Genomic DNA, 14,295 nt, shown 5'->3' with positions numbered 1-14,295 from the left:
CATGTCAGAGAGGTTAAGAAAATGACCTTGATGGAAAGAGAGTAAAATCCTCCCTGGAAAATTTCAGCGCAGATGGCTGCCTTTCAAAGAAGAAATCTTAAAAAAGAGAGAGCAAGAGAAAACTCATAAGCAGCATAAGAAACATATTTTCAAATGAGGGTTGCTGCTCCGCTATAAAACCTCATTGAAGTCTAATCGTGATAAAAGACTTTGAAATAAAACCTAGCTGCAAATTAGGAATGCCAACAAATGTAGTAATTTCTACCTAAGAGGCTTTGTGTCCAAACATGTCATTTGAGACTCAAGCAGACAAAGGAGAGTGCCCTTGGAAACAGGGCTGCCATTCAGCCCGGCAGCCCGAGGGCGTTGGATTTCCTCACTGGGCTCAATAACATTTTCAGCCACATTAGGCACCAGCTTCAGACCTGGGGGGAAGCAAATTTAAGTGTCTCTTTTAGTGAAAAACAAAGAGAATGCTGTATTTCACAAAAGAAAGAAATTCAATCACTCTTTGGATTGGCAGAGCTGGAGTCTTAATGAGTAAATTTGACAGTAGCTTGTGCTTCCAGAGGTTGATTTATTTGATTATTTTAAACTATGGGACACTTTCCGAATTTGCGTGTCATCCTTGCAAAGGGGCCATGTGAATCCGTATTGTTCCCGTTTTAGTACGTTTGCTGCCAAAGCAAGCACAGAAGTTGATTCTGAAAGACATTTTTGGGCTCAGGAAACTTAACCCAAAGGGATGAAATGCCCCAGATCTTCTACTGAGCACAAATTCTTCGACAGCCTAGGAAAAATGTTTATACTATTCACATTTATCTTTGTATTCCTGGGGATGAATAAATGAATGAATGAATGAATGATCAGTCCTATAAAAAGAGAGGCAGTCCGGTGGTGCTGATAGACTATGATTCAACTCACAGTTCATTCATACATTCAAGCATATAGTCAATTTGAAGATAGAAACTGGTTGCCGTCATGTGTCAGGGATTTGACATACAGAGTTAGCAAGAGAGATCTGTGGTGAGACACAGGAATAGGGGCATCTGGGATGGGGAGTGGAGGTTCTCACGCCTGTAGGTAGAGAAGCAGAAAGGCTTTGGGAGCTGCAGAGAGGAGAAGAAAGGGAGCTGTGAGTGCAGGGAGGATATGCAACAATGGGTAAGGACACAAGATCCAAGAGCAGGGAGGCCTCTGGTCCAACAAGCAAAATATAAATTAAAAGACTAAGAAACCAAGGATTGAGGAGTGAATGGAAAAGATTTACTATCAAGTAAAGGACCCTAGACCAGTCTAGAATCTAGGCTCTAGGGGATGAGTTTCAGGAAGGAGGAAATGATGTCTTTTAAAGTTGAAGGATCATGAATGATCTCTGTCCCAATTCAGGAGAGCAAAGTCTCTGAGTGTGGCCGAGTGGCCGGGGCATTAGATAACCCTTGGACTTGCCAGAGAGAATCAGCTGTGGGTGTTGGTGTCTCTCAGTTCCCTCTACTGTGTACATGAGGTGCCCAACTGGGATCATGGCACCCAGTTAGGTCTACACAGTTGTCAGTAGGCCAGGGGCCAGGACAGGATTTATCATGGCAAGGACAATAGACAGAAATTGCATGGGGGAGATCCTCTGACCCCAATAATTCTTGCTCTTGCATATATTCTGAGACACTTGTGGTAGGAAAAATCCTAAAATTACCCCATTCATGAGACTTCCTGTTCTCATCCCATGGTCTAGGAATACCCTGATTATGTTCCATTACCTGTGCAAAAAGGGATTTTGCACATGTTGTGAAGGTCACTAATCAATTGACCCAGAGTTAATCAAAGGGGGATTATCTGGAGGGCCTAATCTAATCACAAATCCATTAAAGCAGAGAGTTTTATCCAGTTGATGGCAAAAAGGGAGGTCAGAGAGATGGAAAGCATGAGAAGAATTTGATGTACCTTAAAGATGGAGGGGTCACAGGTAAGGGCCAAAGAGTAGTCTCTAGGAGCTGAGAGTGACCCCTGGCTGACAGCCCACAAGGTAGCAGGGATCTCAGTCTCACAGCTGCACAGAACTGAATTTTGCCAACAAGCTGAATGAACTTGGAAGCAGCTTCTTCCCGAGAGTCCAGCCTAGCCGACATCTTGGTGTTAGCCATGTGATACCAGTGCAGAGAACCCAGATGGGCCTGCCCACACTTCTGACCTACAAAACTGTGAGTTTATAAATAGGTTCTGGTTTCAACACCTATCTGGTATTTGTGGCAATTTTTTTTATTGTTTTTAGAGAAGGGAGTCTCACTATGTTACCCAGGCTGGAGTGCAGTGGCTATTCCCAGGCACGATCCCACTCCGGATCAGCACAGGAGTTCTGACCTGCTCTTTTCTGGCTTGGGTTGATTCACCCCTTCTTAGGCAACCTAGAGGTCCCTCACTTCCAAGAGGTCACCATATTGATGCCAAATTTAGCCCACATACCTGATCGGCATAACACACGACAGCCCAAAACTCCTGGGCGCAAGCCATCCTCTGGCTTCAGCCTCTGAGTAGCTGGGACTACAGGTGCACACTACTATGCCCCACGGTGACGATTTGTCCCGCAGCAATGGAAAGTTAATACAACCTCTGAGAGTCAGACATTGGGCTGGATGGAATAGAGACATTGTTGCAGCTTTAATCTTGTGAGGCCAAGAAATGTAGGCTGGCACAGAGAAACGCAGGATAAAAGGCCAGATGAGCGGGCCATGGGAAATCACAGACAAATCACTTCAGAGATGTTCTTAGAAGAGAAGCAGAGTGGGGAAGTGGGTGGGCCTGTAATCCCAGCACTTTGGGAGCCCAAGGCGGGCAGATCACCTGAGGTCAGGAGCTTGAAACCAGCCTGGCTAACATGGTGAAACCTCATCTGTATGAAGAACTCCGTCTCAAAAAAAAAAAAAAAAAAAAAAAAAAAATTAGCCAGGCATGGTGGTGTGTGCCTGTAATCCCAGCTACTCGGGAGGCTGAGGAAGAAGAATCACTTGAACCCAGGAGGCGGAGTTTGTAGTGAGCTGTTGGGGTCCGGCACATCTGCCAGGGGACTACCGACCTGCAGGAGTCCCCGAGACCACCAACGTAGATGTCTCGTTCAACCTGAGGGAGAGAGTGCGTGGAAGTGAAAGAAAATAGAAAAGTGGAGTCTGGAGGGCTGGCTTAGGCTATGTCCAAGCAGCAATTTTATTTTTGCAATACGTTTCATTATATACTTTTCTGAAGTCAAAGTTGTTTATGCCAGATCAATGTACTTAAGTTATAGTAAGCAAGTTACGCCCACTAAGTTACGCCCAGTAAGTAAGTTAAGTCCAGTAAGTAGGTTACGCCCAGTAAGTAGGTTACTTCCAGTAAGTAGGTTACACCCAATAGGTCAAGGTATGTAAGTTACAGTCACGCCCAGTAAGTTATGGTAAGTAAGTTACAGTTACACCCAGTAAGTTAACGATAAGTAAGTTACCAAGTGTAAATACTTAAGTTAATATTTTACAATGAAGGTAACAAGGGTCCAAAATGAACACAATCAAGCAATAAACCATAAGGAGCCGAAAGTGGACACAATGCCTCCCAAGTTCTCATATCCATAAAGTAATGTCTGTTAATTATTTAGAATAACATAGTCCCTCTCTTGGTTCCTGCTTTCCCTCAGCTCGACTCCCCCAACCAGGGATATGTGTCCGGGCTCAAGCTCACCATATGGCGAGGCCCATTTCCCAGGGGCCTCACACGGGAGCGATCCCCACAGATTCCCTTAGTGAGCCGAGATCACTCCACTGCATTCCAGCCTGGATGACAGACCGAGACTCTGTCTCAAAAAAAAAAAAGAAAAAGAAAAAAAGAAAAGAAAAAAAAAGAGAGAGAGAGCAATGGGGATATGGTGATGAGGATGGTGTCAGGGATGAGCTTGGTGGCTCCAATGGTAACATAACCCCCAACATTTAGGTGGTCCTGGAGCCCCAAAGATGCTCTATGGAGAGATGGGTACATATAGAGGAGTGACTTCTCACTTTCATTTTACATAAAAATCAGTTGAAAAAAAAAAATCAAGAAGCAAGGGTCGGGCGTGGTGGCTCATGCTTGTAATCCCAGTACTCTGGGAGGCCAAGGCGGGTGGATCACAAGGTCAAGAGTTGGAGACCAGCCTGGCCAATATGGTGAAACCTGTCTCTACTAAAAAGACAAAAATTAGCCAAGGAGCCTGTAGTCCCAGCTACTCAGGAGGCTGAGGCGGGAGAATTGCTTGAGCCCAGGAGGTAGAGGTTGCAGTGAGCCGAGATTGCGCCACTGAACTCCAGCCTGGGGGACAGAGTGACACTCCGTCTCCAATAAAAAAAAAAGTAAACGAAGCCAAAAGAGGATATAGGGCTAAATGATTCTTGTTGCTAAAAATTAATGAGCTGTCCCCTAAGGTGTTTATTATAGATACCATTAAGAGACTGTTTCTGTTTTTCTTTAAAAGACGTTGCTACTGCCCAATTATCCAAAATTCTGTTTCTTTTCAACAGTATTTTAAAGCCACCACATTAAAATAAAAGGAATATTTAGGAACCCTGAGGAGATTAAGCTGTCAGCCAGCTGAGGCAGCCCCTGTTTTTTTTTTTTTTTTCTTTTTTGCAATGGAGTCTTACTCTGTCGTTCAGGCTGGAGTGCAGTGGCGTGATCTCCACTCACTGAAACCACTGCCTCCCGGGTTCAAGCGATTCTCCTGTCTCAGCCTCCCAAGTAGCTGGGACTACAGGCACCTGCCACCACGCCCAGCTAATTTTTGTATTTTTAATAGAGATGGGTTTTCACCATGTTGGCCAAGTTGGTCTTGAACTCCTGATCTCTGGTGATCCACCTGTCTCAGCCTCCCAAAGTGCTGAGATTACAGGCTTGAACCACTGCGCCTGGCTGACCATCTCTTGAGAATAGATTAATTTCTTCCTTTTATCTGTGCAGACACTTCCCCAGGACCTCTAAGGATGAGGATGTCAGCAAAGAAAAATTCCTGCTACTGACTTCTCGCTCTCTGAAGGGTGAGAGGTGGGGAGGGGTTGCAGGGAGGTTGGGCAGTGGCAGATGGGCAGAGGGAAAAGCAGCACTGCTCACTGCACTATGGCCTGAGAGGGCACCAGAAACATTGCTCAGAAGGGGGCCATCTGCATCGCCAATTAGCATCCCAAGGACCTTGATAAATGGGTGGCAAAAACGTCCATTCCCCTTAAGGTTGCTATCTATTTTTTTTGTCACCCAGGCTGGAGTGTAGTGGCGTGATCACAGCTCACTGCAGCCTCATCCTCTCAAGCTCAAAGAAAAAATTATAGAGACAGGGTTACACTGCATCGCCCAGGCTCGTCTTGAACTCCTCTTTTTTATCTTTTTTTGAGACGGAGTCTCGCTCTGTCACCCAGGCTGGAGTGCAGTGGTACAATCTCGGCTCATTGCAACCTCCGCCTCCCGGGTTTAAGTGATCCTCCTGCCTCAGCCTCCTGAGTAGCTGCGACTACAGGTACGTGCCACCACACCTGGCTACTTTCTTTGTATTTTTAGTAGAGACAGGGTTTCACCGTGTTAGCCAGGATGGTCTTGATCTTCTGACCTCAGGTGTCACCTGCCTTGGCCTCCCAAAGTGCTGGAATTATAGGCATGAGCCACCTCGCCCAGCCAAACTCCTGGTTTTAAGCGACCTTCCTGCCTTGGTCTCTTAAAGTGTTAGGATTACAGCTGTGAGCCACTGGCCCAGCCTAACGTTGCTACATTTCCCAGTTTGCTTTGCTATGACAATGTCTCTCCTTCAGGTTCACAGAACATTTCCCCTCTTCTTTTTCAACCTAAAATATCATAGAAAAAGATCGGTGACCTCACATCACGAAGAAATAATTCAGTGACAGAAAATACAACTGTACAAATCAATTTATTTGCTTCCATCCATCTGCACATCTACCTTGAGTACCATGGAACCTATCTTGGGTTTGGGTGTGGGTGGGAGGTTGAGATGGGCCTGGTGCTGATTCAGTTATCAGGGATGACTGTGTCCTTGGAGGCACCTTTCCCTCGTTGGCAGGTATTCTGTGTACTTTTGTGCAGGGTGTAGGCTTAGCCCTTGCCTCAGTCTCCCTTTTCGTTTGCCTGCAGAGACGTTTTCTCCTCTTGGCCTGCCGAGACCTGTTCCTGACCGTCTGTCTAGTTTCACATTCAGAATCTCTCCTGCCTATCAATTGCTACAGGTATTCTGGGCTGTTTCTGTCTTCTAAATACCCTGCGCTCTCTCTTCCTCTTTCTTATTTATTATTATTATTTTTTTGAGACGGAGTCTTATCTGTTGCCCAGGCTGCAGTGCAGTGACACGATCAGGGCTCACTGCAAACTGCCTCCTGAGTTCAAGCAATTCTTCTGCCTCAGCCTCCTGAGTAGCTGAGATTACAGGTGCACACCACCATGCCCAGCTAATTTTTCTATTTATTAGCTGGTAGAGACGGTTTCCCCATGTTGGCCAGGCTGGTCTGGAAGTCCTGACCTTGTGATCCACCCACTTCAGCCTCCCAAAGTGCTGGGATTACAGGCGTGAGCCACAACGCCTGGGCATTTCTTTTTTATTTTTATTTTTTTGAGACTGAGTTTTGTTCTTGTTGCCCAGGCTGCAATACAATGGTGCAATCTCGGCTCAATGCAACCTTTGTCTCCCAGGTTCAAACGATTCTCCTGTGTCAGTCTTCCAAATAGCTGCGATTCCAGGTGTGCACCACCACACCTGGCTAATTTTTCTATTTTTCGTAGAGACGAGGTTTCACCAAGGTGGCCAGGCTTGTCTCAAACTCCTGACCTCAGGTAATCCACCTGTCTCGGTATCCCAAAGTGCTGGGATTATAGGCATGAGCCACCACACTTGGCCTGACATTTTTTTATTTACTAGGCAAATTTCTGCCTATTCTTCAAGTCTCAGCATCAACTCTAGCTCTATTAAGCTTTTGATGATTCTTTTCGAGGATGAAATCCCTCATGCTCCCACAAAACCTTGGTTGCCTCAGTGGACTGCAGTTGTCTGTCTGTCTGTAAGGCTCTCCATTAGACCCCGCTAGTTGAGGGACAGCTGCTTTGTTATTTTGTTTTCATATTCGTTTGTTTTTTGAGATGGAGTCTGTGTGTCACCCAGGCTGGACTGTAGTGGAACGATCTCAGCTCACTGTGACCTTGGCCTCCCAGGCTCAAGCGATTCTCTTGCCTCAGCCTCCCAAGTAGCTGGAATTACAGGCGTCTGCCACCATACCCGGCTCATTTTTGTATTTTTAGTAGAGACGGTATTTCGCCATGTTGGCCAGGCTGGTCTCAAGTTCCTGACCTCAAGTGATCCACCTGCCTTGTCCTCCCAAAGTGCTGGGATTACAGATGTGAGGCTCCATGCCCAGCCCGTTTTTATATTTGTATTGCTAACATTATTACTCTTCTGTAACTGATATTTGCTGAGCGAAGGGCTGTAGAGATTGCAGGCTGTCCTGCAGATGGGATGTGTCAAATGTTTGTCCTGCCAAATGCCCGGCTCATCCTCCAAAGGTGTTCATTAAGTCTTGGGCTTCTCATGGAGAAGGAGTGAACACACTGAGAAAATGCAGAACCCTGGGCCAGGCGCGGTGCTCACACCTGTAATCCCAGCACTTTGGGAGGCGGAGGGGGGCAGATCACGAGGTCAGAAGATTGAGATCATCTTGGCTAACACGGTGAAACCTCATCTCTACTAAAAATATGAAACATTAGCTGGGCATGGTGGCACACGCCTGTAGTCCCAGCTCCTTGGGAGGCTGAGGCAGGAGAATCACTTGATCCCAGGAGGCAGAGGTTGCAATAAGCCGAGATCATGCCACTGAACTCCAGCCTGGGTGACAGAGACTCCATCTCAAAAAAAAAAAAAAAAAAAAAAAAGAAGACTGGGCGCGGTTGCTCACGCCTGTAATCCCAGCACTTTGGGAGGCCGAGGCTGGTGGATCACGAGGTCAAGAGATCGAGACCATCCTGGTCAACATGGTGAAACCCCGTCTCTACTAAAAATACAAAAAATTAGGTGGGCATGGTGGCGCGTGCCTGTAATCCCAGCTACTCAGGAGGCTGAGGCAGGAGAATTGCCTGAACCCAGGAGGCGGAGGTTGTGGTGAACCAAGATCGCGCCATTGCTCTCCAGCCTGGGTAACGAGAGCGAAACTCCTTCTCAAAAAAAAAAACAAAAGAAAAAAGAAATATGCAGAGCCCTTATCAGGGAAGCCACCCAAAATGCTAACATACATGGGAGGAGGGTTTATTTGCAGTGGAAACAAAACAGTAAGACGGTGAAGGCCAGGTGCAGTGGCTCCCACCCGTAATCCCAGCACTTTCGGAGGGTGAGGCAGGGGGATCACATGAGTTCAGAAGTTTGAGACCAGCCTGGGCAACATGGTGTAACCTCATCTCTACAAAAAAAAAAAAAAAAAAAAAAAAATGGCTGGCAGTGGGGGCATCCTCCTACAGTCCCAGCTACTAGGAAGGCTGAGGTGGGAGGATCCCTTGAGCCTGAGAGGTCGAGGCTGCAGTGAGCTATGATGTGCCACTGCACTGCAGCCTGGGTGACAGAGTGAGATCTTGTCTCAAAAAAAAAGAAAAAAAGACCTTGAAAAGTACTTGTGAGACATTCAGGTTTTGAGAATTTTGATTTGGTGAACCTATTAGAGAAGAAAAAAATAAATAACTAGATACCAGTTTCTTGCTGGCACTGGTATTCACCTGCAGTCTTATTGATTTCCAATGCTGTCTACTTTTTCAGGCCAAGCAGTTACATTCCTGGGGTGGTTTTGTTTTGTTTTGAGACAGAGTCTCACTCTGTTGTCCAGGCTGGTGTGTAGTGGCATGATCTGAGCTCACTGCAACTTCCGCCTCCTGGGTTCAAGCGATTCTCCTGCTTTAGCCTTCCGAGTAGTTGAGATTATAGGCACCCGCCACCATGCCTGGCTAATTTTTGTATTTTTGGTAGAGACAAAGTTTCACCATCTTGGCCAGGCTGGTCTCAAACTCCTGACCTCGTGATCCACCCACCTCGGCCTCCCAAAGTGCTGGGATTACAGGCATGAGCCACCGCGTCCGGCCTCATTTCATGGTGGCACGCGCCTGTAATCCCAGCTACTCAGGAGGCTGAGGCAGGAGAATTGCCTGAACCCAGGAGGCGGAGGTTGCGGTGAGCTGAGATCGCGCCATTGCACTCCAGCCTGGGGAACAAGAGCGAAACTCCATCTCAAAAAAAAATAAATAAATAAAAATAAAAAATGAAATGAGTTTATACAGCTATAAAATAGACATGTGTCAAAGATTTTATTTAACTCATTAATGAGGGAGCCAGTAAAGCTTTTTAAACCAAACCAAAGGAGACACCAAACAGCAGACACATAAATATATAGTCAATTAGGAACGCTGAGTGCCTTTATCAATAGAGACAAAACTGGCTTTGGAGGTGGTGGTGGTAGCAGGTTGGGATCAATTACACCTCAACTGGACAAAATTCATTTGCAGGTCTATGCAGGAATCATTACTATCAGATATATATATATCTGATATATATATATATATATTTTTTTTTTTTTGAGATGCAGTTTTGCTCTTGTTGCCCAGGCTAGAGTGCAATGGCGCGATCTCAGGTCACCGCAACCTCCACCTCCCAGGTTCAAGCAATTTCCCTTGCCTCAGTCTCCTGAGTAGCTGGGATTTTAGTCACGCGCCACCACATCCAGCTAATATTGTATTTTTAGTAGAGACAGAGTTTCTCCGTGTTGGTCAGGCTGGTCTCGAGCTCCCGACCTCAGGTGATCCACCCACTTCAGCCTCCCAAAGTGCTGGGATTACAGGCATGAGCCACCGCACCCAGCCTTACTATCAGTTTTCTAAACTTACAGGGTTGAAAAATAGCTCCTACAGCTGAGAAAGCAATGTGCAAATTGTAGTCTTCTTAATTCCTAGGCAATGTGTGGCACCCACAATGCTTGTGGAAGGAGGCTGCCAGACCTATTAAACCTTAAAAATAATCTTATCTTTTTTTTTGTTTGAGAAAGCGTCTCGCTCTGTTACCCAGGCTGGAGTGCAGTGGCACCATCACAGCTCACTGCAGCTTAAGCAATCCTGAACTTAAGCAATCCTCTTGCCTCAGCCTCCTAAGTAGTTGGGACTACAGACATGCGCCACCACGACTGGCTAATTTTTAAATTTTTAGCTGAGATGGGGTCTCACTATGCTGCTCAGACTGCTCTTGAACTCCTGGGCTCAAGTGATCCTCCTGCCTTGGCCTCCCAAAGTGTTGGGATTACAGGCGTGAGCTATCACACCTGGCCCATCTGATATTTTGTGTTTTGTTTTTAATCTCCAAGACTCTTTCTTGTCGTTTTTTAATTTTTATTTTTTCTGTTTTTCTTTTTGAGATTGAGTCTCACTCTGCTGGTCAGGCTGGAGTTCAGTGGTGTGACTTTTGCTCACTGTAACCTCTTCCTCCCAGGTTCAAGCAATTCGTCTGCCTCAGCCTCCCAAGTAGCTGTGATTACAGGTGTGTACCCCCAAGCCCAGCTAATTGTTGTATTTTTAAGAGTTGGGGTTTCACCAGGTTGGCAAAGGCTGGTCTCAAACTCCTGCCCTCAGGTCATCCGTCTGCTTCAGCTTCCCAAAGTGCTGGGACTACAGGTGTGAGCCACCGAGCCTGGCCTCTAGTTGTTTTCAAAAGACTTATGCTAAATTCTAATTTTCAAAAAAGTGAAATCTTGACTCATGCAAATATAAAATAAACATGTATCGTGTATCAAAGATTTTCTTTAATTCATTGAATGTGGAAATCAGTAAGCTGCTAACATTGGTTCAAATGAGAATTTAATTGACAGAGATTTTTATTCTGTAAAGACATGATTCCTTTGTGTTGCTGTGAACAGGAATCTGTGCATTCCGATGGACAAGGAAAATTCATGTTGTCAGTTTTCTACAACTTAACTTTATCCCTACAGAATTGTTAAATAGCTTAGCCAATTACAAACAACCCAAGACAGATGCCTCTGGAGTCAAATGATTCCTGGAAGGCCCTCTAGAAACACGCAGCACTCTCCTACAAGGACACCAGGATTCTCTTGCCCATTTTCAAGTCTTTGGCAGATTTTCCTGACCACCAATAGGTGGGTACCACTGCCCCATGGACAATCCTGTCTCGGCTTGCCATTGCTGGCTTCCTCTCCTTTTCTTTTCTTTTTTTTTTTTTTTTTTTTTTGAGACAGTTTTGCTTGTCGCCCAGGCTGGAGTGCAATGGCATGACATCAGCTCACTGCAACCTCCACCTCATAAATTCAATCAACTCTGCTGCCTCAGCCTCTCGAGTAGCTGGGACTATAGGCATACCCCAGTACACTCAGCTAATTCTGTATTTTTAGTAGAGACAGGGTTTCACCATGATGGCCAGGCTGGTCTCAAACTCCTGACCTTAGATGTTCCGCCCATCCTGGCCTCCCGAGTGCCGGGATTACAGGTGAGAGCCACTGCGCCTGACCTTCCTTTTCTTCTTGACAAGCCCATCGCATCTTTATCCCAATCCTCCCATCCCAGCGTCTTCTCCATTGGATGAGATCCTAAGCCATTTCTACCAGCCTTAGAGAAAAAGGTGTCCCTTTGATGGGATTCAGAACATACTACCCCCAAATATTTTAAGCTGAAATAATATGTGGGCTGGGTGTGGTGATATGTGTCTGTAATCCCTCTGCTTTGGGAGGCCAAGGTGGGAGAATTGCTTGAGGCCAGGAGTTTAAGACTAGCCTAAGCAACATAGTGAGATGCCTGTCTTTACAAAAAATTTAGAAATTAGCTGGGTATAATGGTGCACCTGTAGTCCCAGCTACCACGAAGCTGTGTTCAGAGGGTGGGTTGAGCCCAAGAGCTTGAGACCGGAGTGAGCCTTGATGGTGCCACTGCACTCCAGCCTGGGCAACAGAGTAAGACCCTATCTCTAAAAAAATGTTAGTTAAAAAAAAAAAAGTTTGCTCAGGAAGATCTCTCTGCCCTTTTTCCCTGAAGCAGGTAATAACACCTAGAAAGGATTTTCTGATCTTTCCCCGAAGCAGGTCATGAAATCCTCATGTAACAGGTACCCCCTCCTTCTACCCAGAGAACAAGAGCATCCTTATCTCTGATGACCCAGAGAGGCAGAGAATCTGAACAAACAAGCTTGCCAAGTTTATTGCCATTAGATTATACTCTTTGCTACCTCATTATTTCTCCACAACTGTACTCTTCATCAAATCTAGCATTAAAATACTCAGGTTTAACTGTTACTTTGGGTTTTCATTTTCCTTTTTTCTCTGAGAGTCTTGCTCTGTCTCCCAAGCTGGAGTGCAGTGGCATGATCTCAGCTCACTGCAAGCTCCGCCTCCCATGTTCCAGCGATCCTCCTACCTCAGCCTCAAGAGTAGCTGGCATTACAGACGTGTGCCACCACAACCAGCTATTTTTTTTATTTTTATTTTTAGTAGAAACAGGGTTTCACATGTTGGCCAGGCTGGTCTCGAACTCCTGACCTCAAGTGATCTGCCCATCTCGGCCTCCCAAAGAGCCGGAATTACAGGCATGAGCCATCGTGCCTGGCCAGCTTTTCATTTTCTTATAAAGACTTCATGCCATTGGAAAAGAGGCATTAAATACATTTGTATGCTTTTCTGTTTCCTTATAGGGGCTGCTGCCATGAATCTAAGATTGTAGAGAAAAATCAATTTTTCCTCCCCTCCACTTGCTTCTTCAAACCCTTCTTCTTCAAGATCATTTTCCTTTAATTAACATTTCTCTCTTCTGTTTTTCCAACTGTTTCTGTCCTTTATCATCACTGGCTTCTGTTCCAGGGCTTGGAAACATCTTTAAATCCCCTTTAACTTCAAAACAAACAAAAATAAAAAACCACCCACCTCTGTTTGTGCAGAAAGGCAAAGGACAGAAAAAAACCCTTGACATTTTGATGGCAAATAGCAGAGATCAACAAACTTTCCCTTAAAGTGCCAGGTAGTAAATTTTTTAAGCTTGGTGGACCACATATGGTCTCTGTTGCAAGTTTATTTTGTTTTTCTTTAGAAGCCGTAAAAAATGGAAAAGCCATTCCGAACTTGTGGATTGTACAAAAACAGGCTGTGTGCCAGATTTGGTCTGCGTGTGGATTCCTGGTTTGCAAAAACAAGAATTTATTTATTTATTTATTTATTTGAGACAGAGTCTGGCTATGTCATCCAGGCTAGAGTGCAGTGGCATGATCCCGGCTCACTGCAACCTCCACCTCCCAGGTTCAAGCGATTCTCCTGCCTCAGCCTCCCGAGTAGCTAGGATTACAGGCATACACCATCATGCGAGATGGGGTTTCACCATGTTGGCCAGGCTGGTCTCAAACTTCTGGGCTCAAGTGATTCATCCACCTCGGCCTCCCAAAGTGTTGGGATGAGTCATGAGCCATCACATCTGGCCAATTTTTCTTTATGCTTCTGAGGCATGTTACAATATTCATTCCTCCCGATGGATGTTGGGTATGGCTTGTACTTGCTTGGCTGATGGAATGTTAGCAATGGTGACAGGAGAGGAATGTGCTTTGGGGACCCACCGCTCCAGGAAGGTTGAGGGAATATGGAGCACGCCTGGATGGAAACCCCAGCTTGGAACCAAACCTGGCTGGGGCTTGCTTAGATCAATCAAAACTTAGCCGACCTGTGACATGGTGCAATGCAAACGACTGACTGCCTAGAAGTGAACTGCCTGAGGAGGAGAACTCAGTCACTGCAGTTATGCCTGCCTTGCTCATCAAAGCCTTAGACTCATGTTTCTCAAAGTGTGATCAGAGTTATCTGGGGCGGCTGCCAAGTGTCAGCTTCCTGGGCCTTAATCTGAGAGGGACTAATTTGGAAGGTCTGGGGAGAAGATTCAATAAAAGTTCATTACTACTAATAAGGGAGCTTGAGAATGCATCTCAGATCTTTTTTTCTAGGAGTTCTTTGATTCAGGTTGGTAATAGCCACTTTAGCAACCATATGCTCCATGGTGCCTATCATGCAGGCATCGGGTGCTTTGCATAGATATATGATTTTATTTTTATTTTTATTTATTTTCTGAGATGGAGTCTCACTCTATTGCCCAGGCTGGAATACAGTGGCACAATCTTGGCTCACTGCAACCTCTGCCTCCCAGGTTCGAGCGATTCTCGTGTCTCCTGAGTAGTTGGGATCACAGGCGTGCGCCACCATGCACAGCTAATTTTTTTGTATTTTTAGTAGAGGTGGGGTTTCACCATGTTGG

The 14,295-nt window shown here is 45.7% G+C and overlaps 1 pseudogene; it reads right to left on the bottom strand.

The window, feature by feature from the left end:
- Positions 1-591: 591 nt before the first annotated feature.
- LOC118147038 (U6 spliceosomal RNA) lies at positions 592-689 on the bottom strand (annotated as a pseudogene).
- Positions 690-14,295: the final 13,606 nt, after the last annotated feature.

Source organism: Callithrix jacchus, chromosome 13 (assembly GCF_049354715.1).
Source record: "Callithrix jacchus isolate 240 chromosome 13, calJac240_pri, whole genome shotgun sequence".
In the NCBI taxonomy this organism is placed as follows: Eukaryota; Metazoa; Chordata; class Mammalia; order Primates; family Cebidae; genus Callithrix; species Callithrix jacchus.
Note: the sequence above shows the minus strand (reverse complement) of the source record. Positions and strands in the feature narration are given on the sequence as shown.